The sequence below is a fragment of the Peromyscus eremicus genome, chromosome 13 (assembly GCF_949786415.1).
Source record: "Peromyscus eremicus chromosome 13, PerEre_H2_v1, whole genome shotgun sequence".
NCBI lineage: Eukaryota > Metazoa > Chordata > Mammalia > Rodentia > Cricetidae > Peromyscus > Peromyscus eremicus.
In genome coordinates, this window is record NC_081429.1 from 10,695,640 (window position 1) to 10,709,431 (window position 13,792).

Sequence of the window (13,792 nt, forward strand, 5' to 3'; positions counted from 1 at the left end):
ATGCTGAGACAATGTATTATGAGACAAAAATATCTCCAGAAATATCATTGAGTTTGTCATGTGTTGGCCATCTACTGCTGGACGTGGCGTCTACACTTAAGTGTAGTTTTTATACCTAGTGAGACACCATTGGAAAAAAAATAATTTTCCTTTATAAGTAATTGGAGATAGTTTCTGAGTTAATGATGTGCGCTCATGTCTACTTTCCCTGGCAGTGCTGGGACTCCATTTGGCTTGGATGTATGCAGGCCCTATGAATGCTGCTGCCATGGTCTCTGTGAGTTCATATGGTATCAATCCTGTTGTGTCTGAAAGGTACTGTCTCCTATCCCACTAGCTCTTATAATCTTCTCACCCTCTCTTCTGCATAGCTCCCTGAATTGTAAGGAAAGGCATTTGATTAATGCAGCACAAATCCTAATTGGTCTTAATAATAAAAACCTGGAGCCAGATATTGGGATAAATGCTGAAAGATCAGAGAAAGCAGAGCAGCCAGACACTAGAGAGACTTCTTACCTCCACCCAATCCTCAGCCTGAAAGGGGCCAAACTCCTGACTCTACCCTGCCTTGTCACTTCCTCTCTCCACACAGCCATATCACTTCCTGTTTCCTCCTCCTAAGTGCTAGGATTAAAGGCGTGTGCCTCCCAGGTGTTGGGATTAAAGGTGTGTGCCACCACTGCCTGGCCTCTAGTGGCTAGCTCCACTCTGATCTCCAGGCAAGCTTTATTTGTGATAGTACAAACAAAATATCACCATAGATGAAGACATTCCATTAAGGAATGACTGTTCCAAGGTCTTTCATTTTTCTACACCTTGTCCAGATGTCAGTGTCTCTATTAGTCCCCATCTAATGAAGGAAGAAGCTTCTCTGATGATGGTTGAACAATACAGTGATCTATGGGTATGGAAGAATGTCATTAGGAAGCATTTTATTGTTATGTTCTTATAGTAGAACAATATTTTTTCCTTGGGTCCATGGCCTAACAAATCTCAGTTTCATGATACCCAAGCAGCATTACAAATAGGGTCCATCTCATGGAGTGGGCTTTAATTCCCATCAGATAGTGGTTGATTACTCCCATAGCTTTTGAGGCACTATGGAAATAGGTTATCATTCAGGCAGAAAACCATTGTAGGTCTCAGGGCTTGTAGCAGGGTTAGTGTTCACCTTACTCCTCTGGAAATGTGCATGGTATTTTCTAGTACCTGAACTCAAGTGAGTAAAGGTGAAAGCTGTAGTTATCCACCAGCATGTTGACTTCCTTGTGTTCAATTAGGTAAATAGGCATTGCCATCAGCAAATAGGGCATTACTATCAGTTTGTAGAGAACAGTGAATAGCCTTGGCAATAGTCTGAGTTGTTTGGGAGTTTCCATAGGACCCTTTTGGTCAACTACTCAATTAGATGTAACCCATTCCTGGCCCTGCAGGTTTCATTTGGTGGTAAGGGATATCTAGGGAGGGCATTCTCTCCCCTGTTGTTTGGTGATTCCGTTTGGATTTTTATCATATATGTATATATTTATGGAGTTTCTACAGTAGGAGGTTTCCTTAGCACCTCTCAAGTGGTCCTTAGTGTTACCCATCCCTTCTTTTATTTCCTTCATGACCTTTTTCCCCCCTCACATCACTCCATAGCTGTATATTCTATTTCTTATTTCTTGAGAGATCTTTCTCTCCCCCAGTCTCTTTCTCTATAACTAACGTCTGTGGTTATTTCTATTGTAGCATGTCTATAAAGGCTCAAAAGATAACTTCACATGTAAGAGAATACTTATCATATTTGGCTCCAATGTCTGGATTACATCACTGAGAATGGACTAATTTACATGCCATTTTGTGATTTCATTATTTTTAACAACTGAATAATATTTTGTTGTATAAAATGCCTCACGTTTTCATTATCTGTTCATCTGCTGATGTGTATCCAGGATATTTCCAATTTCTAACTATTATGAATAGAGCAGCAATGAACATGGATGAGCGGGTATGTCTATAGTAGAATGTAGAGTCCTTTGGGTATACACCTGAGCGTGGTACAGCTGGATCTTGAGGTAGGTCTATTCTGTTTCCTGGGGAACTGCCGCAATGATTTACATAGTGGCTGTACAAATTTGTACTTCAACCAGCAATGGATGAGTGTTCCCCTTACTCCACATCCACACCAGCATGAGCTGTCATTTGTTTTATTGATCTTGGCCATTTTGACTGCTGTAAGATAAAACTCAAAGTTTTGATTTGAATTTACCTGATGACTAAGGATGTTGAACGTTTCTGAAAAAGTTTCTCAACCATTTGTATTTCATCTTTGAGAAGTCTCTGTGTACTTTAGTACTTCATTTTAAAATTGGGTTATTTATTTCTTAATGTCCAGTTCTTTTGTTCTTTATACATTTTAGATATTAGCCCTCTATCAGATATTTAATTGGAAAAGTTATTTTCCCATTCTGTATGCTGCTGATTTGTCCAAATGACAGTGACCTTTACTGTGCCAAAGCCTTTTCAGCTTCATAAGGCCCCATTTATTAATTGCTGATTTTAGTACCCAGCTATCAGTATTCTGTTCAGAAGGTCTTTTCCTGTGCCAAAGAGCTCAAAATTATCACCCACTTTCTCTTATATCAGGTTCAGTGTAACTGGTTTTGTGTTGAGGTTTTTGATTCATTTGGAGTTGAATTTTGTGCAGAATGGTAAATATGGATCCATCTGGGTTCTTTTACATGTAGCCATCCAGTTTTATCAGCATCATTTTTGAAGATGTGATATTTTATCCAATGTGTGTTTCTGGCTTCATCAAAAATCCAGTGTCCATTGTAGCTAGAGTTTTCCAGTCCTGCCTGGCCCACAGTCAGGACAAATCTCTCTCACCCGCCAGTTCCATAGCTGCTCAGACCCAACTGAGTAAACACACAGAGACTTACATTGCTTATAAACTGTATGGCCGCAGCAGGCTTCTTGTTATCTAGTTCTTATATCTTAAATTAACCCATTTCTATTAATCTATAAGTTGCCACATGGCTTGTGGCTTACTGGTATCTTTTACATGTTGCTTGTCATGATGGCAGCTGGCAGCATCTCTGACTCAGCCTTCCACTTCCCAGAATTCTCTTCTCTCCTTGTCCCACCTATACTGCCTGCCTGGCTACTGGCCAATCAGTGTTTTATTTATTAACCAATCAGAGCAACACATTTAACATATAGAACATCCCACAGCAGTCCATAGGCTTGTGAACTTATTTCTGGGTCTTCAACTCTATTCCATTTATTAACATGTCCCTTTGTTGTACCAATACCATGCTCTTTTTATTACTATAGCTCTGTAGTACAATTTTGAGATGGAAGATGGTGATACCTCCATCAATTCTTTTATTATTCAGGAGTGTTTTGATTATCCAGGATTTTTTTGTGCTTCCATAAACTGAACATTGTATTTTGATTTTCTGTGAAAAAAATGTGTTAGTATTTTGATGGAGATTGCATTTAATCTGTAGATTATTTTGGTAAGGTGGCCATTTTTACTCTCTATATAAAGTCAGTGCTATTAATCTCACTGATTCATGAGCATGGGAGATTTTTTCATATGTTGATATCTTCAATGTTTTTCTTTTTTCATTGTCTTAGAAATTTTATCAAATAAGTCTTCCATTTGCTTGGTTATAGTCATCCTATGATAATTTTTTTGAGATTATGATGAAAGGTACTGTTTCCCTGATATTTTTCTCAATCAGTTTGTCATTTATGTAAATGAAGGCTAGTAATTTTTCTGCATTGACTTTGAATCCTGATACTTTGCTCAATATGTTTATCAGCTGTAAAAATTTCCTGGTAGAGCTGTTAGGGTCATTTATATTTACAAAGATACCTGCAAATAAAGAGACTTTTGTTTCCCTTGTATCCCTAGCTTCTCTAGGAGTTTTATCTTGAGGGATGTTAGATTTTTGTCAAGAGCCTTTTTCTGCTTGGTAGAGCATAGATTTTCTTCCAGTATGTTCTTTTAATTCTCTGCATTTCCTCTGTGTCTGTTGTTAGATAGGTCCCCATTTTTGTCTTTTAATTTTATTAATTTAGATCCTTTCTATCTATCTTTTAGTTAATTTAGCTAAAGGTTTGTCAATCGTGAATTTCACAAAGAACAAACTCTTTGTTTTGTTTTATTTTGTTTCTATTTTATTGATTTCAGCCCTGAGTTTGATTATTTCTTGCTGTCTAATCTTTTTTGATATTTTTCTTTTTTTTGTTCTAGAGCTTTCAGGCATGAAGTTAAGTTGATAATTTGAGATCTCTTTAGTTTTCTTAATGCATTGAACTTGTCTCTTAGAACTGTTTTCATTGTGTCTCATAGATTTGGGTATGTTGTGTTTTCATTCAATTCTAAAAAGTTTTTTAATTTGCTTCTTCATTTCTGTCTTGAACCATTTCTTTTCACCCAGGAACAAGTTCACCTTGCATGAGTTTGTAAGTTTTCTGTTGTCTCTGTTATTGTTGATATCCAGCTTTAATCCGTCGTGGTCAGATAGGATGCAGGCTGTTATGAGAATTTTATTATACCTGTTGAGACTTGCTTTGTGTTCAAATATATGTCCAAATTTGGAGAAAGTAAAAGGATATGCTGAAAAGAAGCTATATTATTTTGTATTTGGTTGAAATGTTCATACATTTCTGCTGGGTCCATTTGATTTGTGCTGTTATTTAGCTCCAGCATTTCTCTACTTAGTTTTTGTCTGTAGAGCCAATCTATTGATGGAGAGTATTGTTGAATTCACCCAATATCACTGCGTGAGGGTCAGTTTATGACTTTATTTGTAATAGTGCTTCTTTTATGAATACAGCTACTCTCTTTTGGTGCATAAATGTTTAGAATTGTAATATCATCATGGTGAACTTTTCCTTTGATGAGCATGTATTATCCCTTTCTCTTATTATCAGTTTTGGTTTGACATGAAAATAGCTATACTTGATTGCTTCTTGGGTCCATTTGCTTGGAATATCTTTTCCCATCTTTTACCCTGAAGTGATGTCTATCCTTGATGGTATGATATGTTCCTTGGATTCAACAGAAGGATGAATCCTGTTTTCTAATCCACCATGTCAATCTCTGTGTTTTTATTGGGGGAACTGACAGCACTAATGTTAAGAGTTATTGAATAATGTTTATTGAGTCTTGTTATTTGGTTGTTATAGTGTGTATATTTCCTATTTTTTTGATTTACTGCTCTGAGATTATTTATTCCTTGTATTTTCTTGGGTGTATTTAATCTCTTCAGGATAAAACGTTTCCTTCTATTCTATTTGTAGAGCTTAAATTCTATATAGATAGTGCTCAACTTCTTTTTCTTTTTATTGTGGAATGTTTTTCTTTCTCCATCTATTGTGGTCAAATGTTTTGCTGGGTAACTAGTTTTGGCTTGCATCTGTTGTCTCTCAGAGTTTGTGGAACATCGTTCTGGCTTTTAGATTCTCCATTGAGAAATCAGGTGCAATTCTAATAGGTCTGTTACTTGGTCTTTTTCCCTTGCAGCTTTTAGTATTCGTTCTTTGTTCTATATGTTTAGGGTTTTGATTATTATGTGTTGTGGGCATTTTCCCCCTTGTTCCTTTCTATTTGTTATTTTCTATGCTTCTTGTACCTTGATAAGCACCTCCTTCTTTAGGTTAGAAAATTTTTTTCTCTGATTTTGTTGAGAGTAATTTTTGCCCCTTTCACCTGGGTTTCTTCTGCTTCCTCTATTCCTATTATTCATAGATTATGTCTTTTCATAGTGTTCCAGATCCTGGATGTTTTGTACTTGGATTTTTTTATATTTTACATTTTTGACTGTTTTCCTTTTTTCTACTTTGTCTTCAATGAATTAGAGTCTCTCTTCTGTCCTTTGTACTCTGTTGGTGAAGTTTATTACTTAGGTTTATGTTTGGTTTTCTATGTTTTTCACTTCCAGTTATAGCTTAGTTGGGATTTTTCTTTAATAATTCTATTTCTTTGTTAAATTCTGTTTTCCTGTTTTGAAATGTTTTCATTATACTGTTTGTGCTTTTCACAGACTTCATTAAAGGATTCATCCATATCATCTTTAAGGTTCTGTAATATATTCATAACTGCTCATTTGAAGCTTTTATCTTGTGCTTCAGCTGCATTTTGTTTCTCAGAGTCTATTGTTATTGTTACTGGGTACTGGTGGAGACTTATTGTCTTCACCTTTGATGATTGTGTCTCTGCTCTGGTGTCTAGACATCTGAGTTTGGCATGTTCGTGATTTTAGAGGTGGCCATCTGATCTTGACTTTGTTGGGTAGCTTTCCCATTCATTGGTTTCTGTTGCCCTTTCTAGATCTTAGGGCATTGTTGTGTATGTGTATTTTCTGGGAGGGAGTGCTTCTGCAGGTGGGTGTCAGAGAAGAACAGAATTGGACTAGGGGAAAAGACTGAGTAAGGCTTCAGGAGAAAGTTAAGGAGCTCCTGTTCAACACAAAAGGTGCAGTCCAGAGGGAATTGGAAGTATGGTGGGAAGACAGTATCTTACAAGTAAGCTGCAGTCAGGTCACAAATCATCTGGAGATACAGGGATGAAATGGCTAAAGGGAATTGTTGATCTAACCCAGAGTTGTAGTTTCCAGTGAATGAAATGAAGGTGGGAGGTGGGGCATCTGTTAGGAGGCTGTTACCTGTCTGAAGTTGAGAATTGAGAGATTGTAATGGAATACAGGAAAGACAGGGTGAACCACTTACTTGAGTCCATGCCAGGTGTGGCCATTGAGAGTCCCAGGAGGTTGTTACCTGTCTGAAGTTGAGAACTGACAGATTGTAATGGAGGATAGGAAAGCCAGGGTTAACCACTTACCTGAGTCCTTGCCAGTTGTAGCCACTGAGAGTCCCTGGGAAAAATATTTCTAGGTATCAGAAGCTGACAGGAAGGAATCAGGATGAATAAAAAGTGATGGAGGGATGAGAGTGGTCCAAAGCTGAATCCACTCCATGGTTTGATTGAGTCCCTCAGGAAGGAGGTAATGTGGGAGGATATGCCCCTGAATGCAGGCTACTACAGTGCCAGGGATGAGACTGGAGAGATTCTAATGGAAGAGAGGAAGGAAAGTGAAAAGTCACCTCCATGGGTTCTGGCCACTTGGGGTCCCAATATAGTGTTTCCAGGCATCTTCAGCGGACCCAATGAAGGTAAGGAATAAAGATAGCTGGATTTGCCAGAGTCTACTGGGACTGGAGGTAGGGTAAGAGGAGAGGTTCCTACAAGCAGTATGCTATAGGGCTGGGCATGAGAGAATGTATCGGAGGACAGGTGAGTGAAAAGTCCTGGTCCTATGTGGCTACTGTAGATCTCAGGTAGGAAGTGTTTCTAGGTATTGTCAGCTGACACAAAGGAATAGAAATGGGTTAGAAAGGGTGGCTGAGAGGGTCCTTAGAAAGGAGAAAATTTGGATCTGCTGTAAGGTTTTGCAGAATTCTCAGGGGATGGAGGTAGAGTCAGGGGACCTATAAGTGGTCTGCTACAGGGCTGGGGGTGAGACTGGAAAAGTTGTAATGGAGGAGTGGAGGGAGAGAGCAGATTGCCTACCTAATTCCCAGCCTGGTGTGGACACTGGGTTCCCTGCTAGAGAGTGTTTCTAGGTGTGTGTTGCTGACAGAGGGGATGAGGGGGCACAGAAAGCTTGTCCCCTGAAAGGTTCATCAGAGTCTATAGGGCATGGAGGTAGAGTGGGAGGATAGGCCCTAAGCAAGCTCTGCTACAGGGCTGAGGATCAGACTCTGCTATATTCTCAATGATAGCAAGGGGCATTTAGTTTTAGGCAGAAAATGCTGAACAATCAGAAAAAAATGCATTTCTGATTTTACCTCACTATCTTATACTGACTATAAATCAATGTTTTTGTTGAAGTTTTGATTCATATGAACTCATCGCTAAACCAATAAAACCATTTCCCCCAAAGAGGCTGCTAAAAGTTGTTTGTATTATGTTTTGTTTTGAGACCATTTCACTCTTTACCTAGACTTGTCTGAAATTTATTATATAGCCCAGGCTAGCCTTGGACTCATGACTATCCTCTTGCCTTAGCCCTTCCAGTGATGGAATTGCAGACCACCATGTCTGGCTCTCATATGTGTGACTGTTTTGATTTTTACATATGAGGGTAGTATGAAAATTGGGCAAAGAATTGAAAATAAACTATCTTGATATATTTCAGTTATATTAATAACTTAATTGCAAAATGATGAATTCATGGAATTATGATGCAACAGATAATTTAAAGGATAGTCTTCAAATAATTTTATGTGCAAATCTGAAAATGCTATATGGGTAACCAGAGAAGACAATGTATATTCTTACAATGGACATAATGGCATTTGGCATTTGTTCTGTGAGATGCTGGGAAGTAAATGGACTCACACAGACTGTGGCCATGTGAGAAGTCCCTCTGAAGAGCATGAATTGTATATCTGATTTGGGAAGCATGAATGAGCATGTGATAGTTAAATTTAGAGATCTGACAGATTATCTGAAAGGGGAGAAAAGAAATCATAACCCTGCCAGGGTAAATAAGAAGTGCTTCAAGAAAATCACTAGTGGAAATTAGGGATGCATTCAGGAAGGAAAGACCAGCATTAGTTTATAGAGTATCATTTCATGCAGCAGATTTCTGATGCACTCTTTTCTTCTTAAGTAGGGACAATGGAAAGGCCGAGTAATACCTGGGTAGAAAGAGGAGAATTATTGAAGACTGTAAGATGCATATTTGAATGCAGGCCATTTATTAAGGCATCTTTATGGGAGTGGACCTCAGAGAGGGGAAGAAAGCATGGATGAGCAAAAAGGACAGACAACACCATGAATTGAACAATGACCTCATCTCTGGAGATGAAATTTCTCATTAGATCTGTACTGGATTGAGAAGGGACTCACATCTCTCTTCTTCCCTCCCTCCCTCCCTCCCTCCCTCCCTCCCTCCCCCTCCCTCCCTCCCTCCCTCCCTCCCTCCCTCCCTCCCTCCCTCCCTCCCTCCTTCCCTCTCTCTCTCTCTCTCTCTCTCTCTCTCTCTCTCTCTCTCTCTCTCTCTCTCTCTCACACACACACACACACACACACACACACACTAATCAACCATTGAGCAGGTTGCTCCTGGATGAAGGCCATCTTCCAGTGTTACTTGCTGCAGTGATGGAAAAATAAGTTGTTGGTCCAAACCCTGACATCTAATCGTGCGTTATTGACTCCACCACAACAGCTTTTCGTCTTTGTAGTCCTCAAAGCTAAGTGGACTAAGATAAGCCAACCTGTGGAATGCTGAAGTCTAAAATCACATTGGGAAAAACAAGGATCCGACCCTTTGGGAAAAGATGACATTTGAATTCAAAGGATGTTTACTGTGAGAACTATTTCTCATTCTAGGGAAAGGTCTCCATTGTATTAATATCCACACACATGTCCAGGCTAATCTGTTTCACTTAAAGATTTACTTGTTTATTTATGCTTCACCACTGAGCTATGCCACTAGCCCCAAGTTCACTAGTTTAAATGTTAATTTTGTCAATAAAACACTTCCAAAGAAACATCCACAAAGAAAGTTGGCAAAATATCTGGCATTGTGGACCAACTGAATTGACTTATGAAAGAAACCAATACAAAAGTGTACCTTTTGTGGCATCCACTCACAATGTTTTAAACTATTGTTTTATTTTCTCTACTTTAATTGAGGTAACATTGGAAAACAAAAATAAATATATTTAACATACATTGCATAGCATTTTGATTTTGTATATATTGTGAAATGACTACCACAATCATGTTTTTAATTTACAAGATGATAACAAAGATATCTAATTCCTAACTGACAAAACTCATATATATTTGAAAAAAAAATCAACTTTTCTACAGAAGAAGAGAAAGACCATCTTCTCGATACCACACAACCAAATACTGTGATATTAAATTTGCAACACTCCAGTACAAGATATGAAGTCAATACATTTTTTTGGTTACATGATAATGGGATAAGAGAGAGGAGAAAATAAAGATGTTTTTGCTTTTAACATTTTTATTTTTTTTACTTATTTTTAATGTTTTTATTTTAAACATTTTAATCTTTGAACAGGAAGCAAATATTATGCTTGTAGTCACATTCTAGGGATAATATTTTACACAACCACATCCACCACAATTTAAGTGACCTTTAAATAAAGCTGTTTTCCTCCATAATGCAGGTGTGCCCCATCCAGTCACTTGAAAACATTTCTAGATCAAGGTCAATGGCTCTAGACAGAGAAGAATAGAGATGATTAGTACACACACAATCTCTGCAACCCACAGGCATTTATCTGTTTCACCAACATGTGAATTGCACATGTTTCATGTTTTGACACTGATTTAATGTGGTAGCACTCATTAGCAATTAGGCAGGATTCAAGTACAGGTAGGATAAGGTACTGCTTAAAAAGTATGATTTAAAGTACCAATTAATATACAATTTGTTAATTCTTTCCAAGAAGATCACATAGCAGAAAAGAAACATAATTATGAGGCATCTGAGAAATCTTAGGCCACCTCGAAGTGGGAATTTTAGCTAGTATATTCTTAGAGCAGCAAACAGAAATGGTGAAGATGGTTATGAAAGCTATTTGGAGCTTCTCTACTACATAGAAAATTAAACATCTTCCAGAAGTCCCCCTCCTCCTTTCATGCCTCCTTTTTGTGTATTATCAACTGAGTTCAGTGGGAGGTTGTTTACTAGAATACATGCAATTTACCAGTGACTAGCTCTCTGAAGAAATCAATACTCCTTCCTTCAGCAACCATTAACTACCAACAGTCTTTCGGGAGAAATAAAATGTTGATGGGCTCAATCTTGTCCAGGTCTTCTGCAGACAACCACAAGTGTAGTTAATTGATGAATGCACTGACTATGACACATCCAAAGATTTTGCTGCGCATCTCTCCATTCTCTGGCTCCTACATTCTTTCTACCCGTCTGTCCCCTGAGTCTTGGAGGAGGTTGTAGTTGGTTGGCTTTTACTAATCTTTGCTTTTTGTTCTTTGCTCTTTTGGGGGGCCTGACACCCAGGTCTCAAATAAATACACACACGGGGGCTTATTCTTACTTAAGAATGCCTGGCCTTAGTTTGGCTTGTTTCTATCCAGCTTTTCTTAACTTAAATTAGCCCATCGAACTTTTGACTCTGGGCTTTTTCCTTTCTCTATTTCTATATCTCTTTCTTTACTTCTTACTCTGTGTCATGCTGTGTAGCTGGGTGGCTTGGTGGCTGGCCTCTGAAGTTCTCCTCCTTCTTTTCTTGCTCCTTGCTCCTTCCTCCTAGATTTCTCCTCTTTATTCTCTCTGCCTACCAGCCCCACCTATTCTTTTTCTTGCCTAGCTATTGGCTGTTCAGCTCTTTATTAGACCAATTAGGTGTTTTAGACAGGCCAAGTAACATAGCATCACAGAGTTAAACAAATGCAACCTTAAAAGAATACAACACATCTTTGTATCATTAAAACAAATGTTCCATAGCATAAACAAATGTAACATATCTTAAAATAATATTCTATAATAAAGGGTCATATAAATGATCTGTTTATGCCTGAGCATATCACGTTACATTGTTCCCAGCACTTTGGCCAGTTGTGGGTTTTTATATTAACCCCCTTTCCCATCCTACTACAGTAAGAGGGTTCTCTGATGAAGGAACAGAGACATTGAAGGCTTCGGACATTTTTCTTTTAAATCTATGTCTTGTAATTCAGTCTTTTATTTCTCTCTCTATGAATTAAATAATACCAAATAGTCATCTAAACTAGAATAATTATGTTATTAAAATAAATATTGACAAGTTTTAAATTGTATGTGTAAAGCTATAGAAGCATCAGTGATCTAACTAGTGTTCTGGAAAATTTTATATAATACTACTTTTGCAGTGAAAAATGTGGGTAAAAAATTTTCATGATATTGGAAGTAAATCAAGGAGAGTTGTTTCTTTAACTTAAACTACAGGAAATTAAGATACACTAACATGTGAAAACATGATACAGAGTTGAGTTATAGTATAATAGGTCCCCAGACCTGAGTAAGTCCCCAGTCTTTAACACAACTGAAACCATAATGAAAGTGCCATTCAGGTCTTGGAACCCAGCATATAGGCAGCAACACCTGTCAAAATGGAAACAAAGACTTAATCTATCCAAGTCTATGGTTCTGGGAAAGTCCCTAATGTACTAACCATGCTTTTTGGCTTCTGTGGTTCCACTTCTGGCTAACGGTTTTCACTAACTGAGGTGTGTCAACCCAGGATGTGGTTTTTGTGCTTAAAAACCCACTCTGACTGGATCAGGCCCTCTGAATGGGTGAGACAGTTGATTGGCTTGATCTGTTTGGGAAGCATCCAGGCAGTGGGACCGGGTCCTGTGCTCATTGCATGAGTTGGCTGTTTGAAACCTGGGGCCTATGCAGGGTTGCTTGGCTTGGCCTGGGAGGAGGGGACTGGACCTACCTGGACTGAGTCTACCAGGTTGATCTCAGTCCTCGGGGGAGGCTTTGCCCTGGAGGAGGTGGGAATGGGGGGTGGGATGGGGGGAAGTTGAGGGTGGCGGGAGGGGGGAGAACAAGGGAATCCGTGGCTGATATGTAGAACTGAATTGTATTGCAAAATAAAAAAATAAAAATAAAAAACCCCAGCCTTTAACGGCTGAGCCATCTCTCAGCTTGGTACTGGCATAAAAACCGACATGTGGACCAATGGAATCGAATTGAAGACCCTGACATTAATCCGCACACCTATGAACAAATAATTTTTGACAAAGAAGCCAAAAGTGTACAATGGAAAAAAGAAAGCATCTTCAACAAATGGTGCTGGCAAAACTGCATATCAACATGTAGAAGGCTGCAAATAGATCCATATCTATCACCGTGCATAAAACTTAAGTCCAAGTGGATCAAGGACCTCAACATAAATCCAGCTACTCGGAACCTGCTAGAAGAGAAAGTAGGAAGTAGTCTTGAACGCATTGGCATAGGAGACCACTTTCTAAATAGAACACCAGTAGCACAGACACTGAGAGAAACAATCAATCAATGGGACCTCTTGAAACTGAGAAGCTTTTGTAGAGCAAAGGATACGGTCAACAAGGCAAAGCGACAGCCTACAGAATGGGAAAAGATCTTCACCAACCCCACATCTGACAGAGGACTGATATCCAGAATATATAAGGAACTCAAGAAATTAGACATCAAAATGCCCAACAGTCCAATTAAGAAATGGGTTATAGAACTAAACAGAGAATTCTCAACAGAGGAAACTCAAATGGCTGAAAGACATTTAAGGAATTGCTCAACATCCCTAATCATCAGGGAAATGCAAATCAAAACAATGCCTGTAAGAATGGCTAAGATCAAAAACACTGAAGACACCTTATGCTGGAGAGGATGTGGAGCTAGGGGAACTCTCCTCCACTGCTAGTGGGAATGCAAGCTTGTACAACCACTTTGGAAATCAATATGGCGCTTTCTTAGAAAATTGGGAATCCATCTCCCCCAAGATCCAACTATACCACTCTTGGGCATATACCCAAGGAATGCTCAACCACACCACAAGAGCACTTGTTCAGCTATGTTCATATCAGCATTGTTTGTAATAGCCAGAACATGGAAACAACCTAGATGCCCTTCAACTGAAGAATGGATAAACAAAATGTGGTATATATACACAATGGAATACTACTCAGCAGAGAAAAACAATGACATCATGAGCTTTGCAAAGAAATGGATGGATCTAGAAAAAATCATCCTGAGTGAGG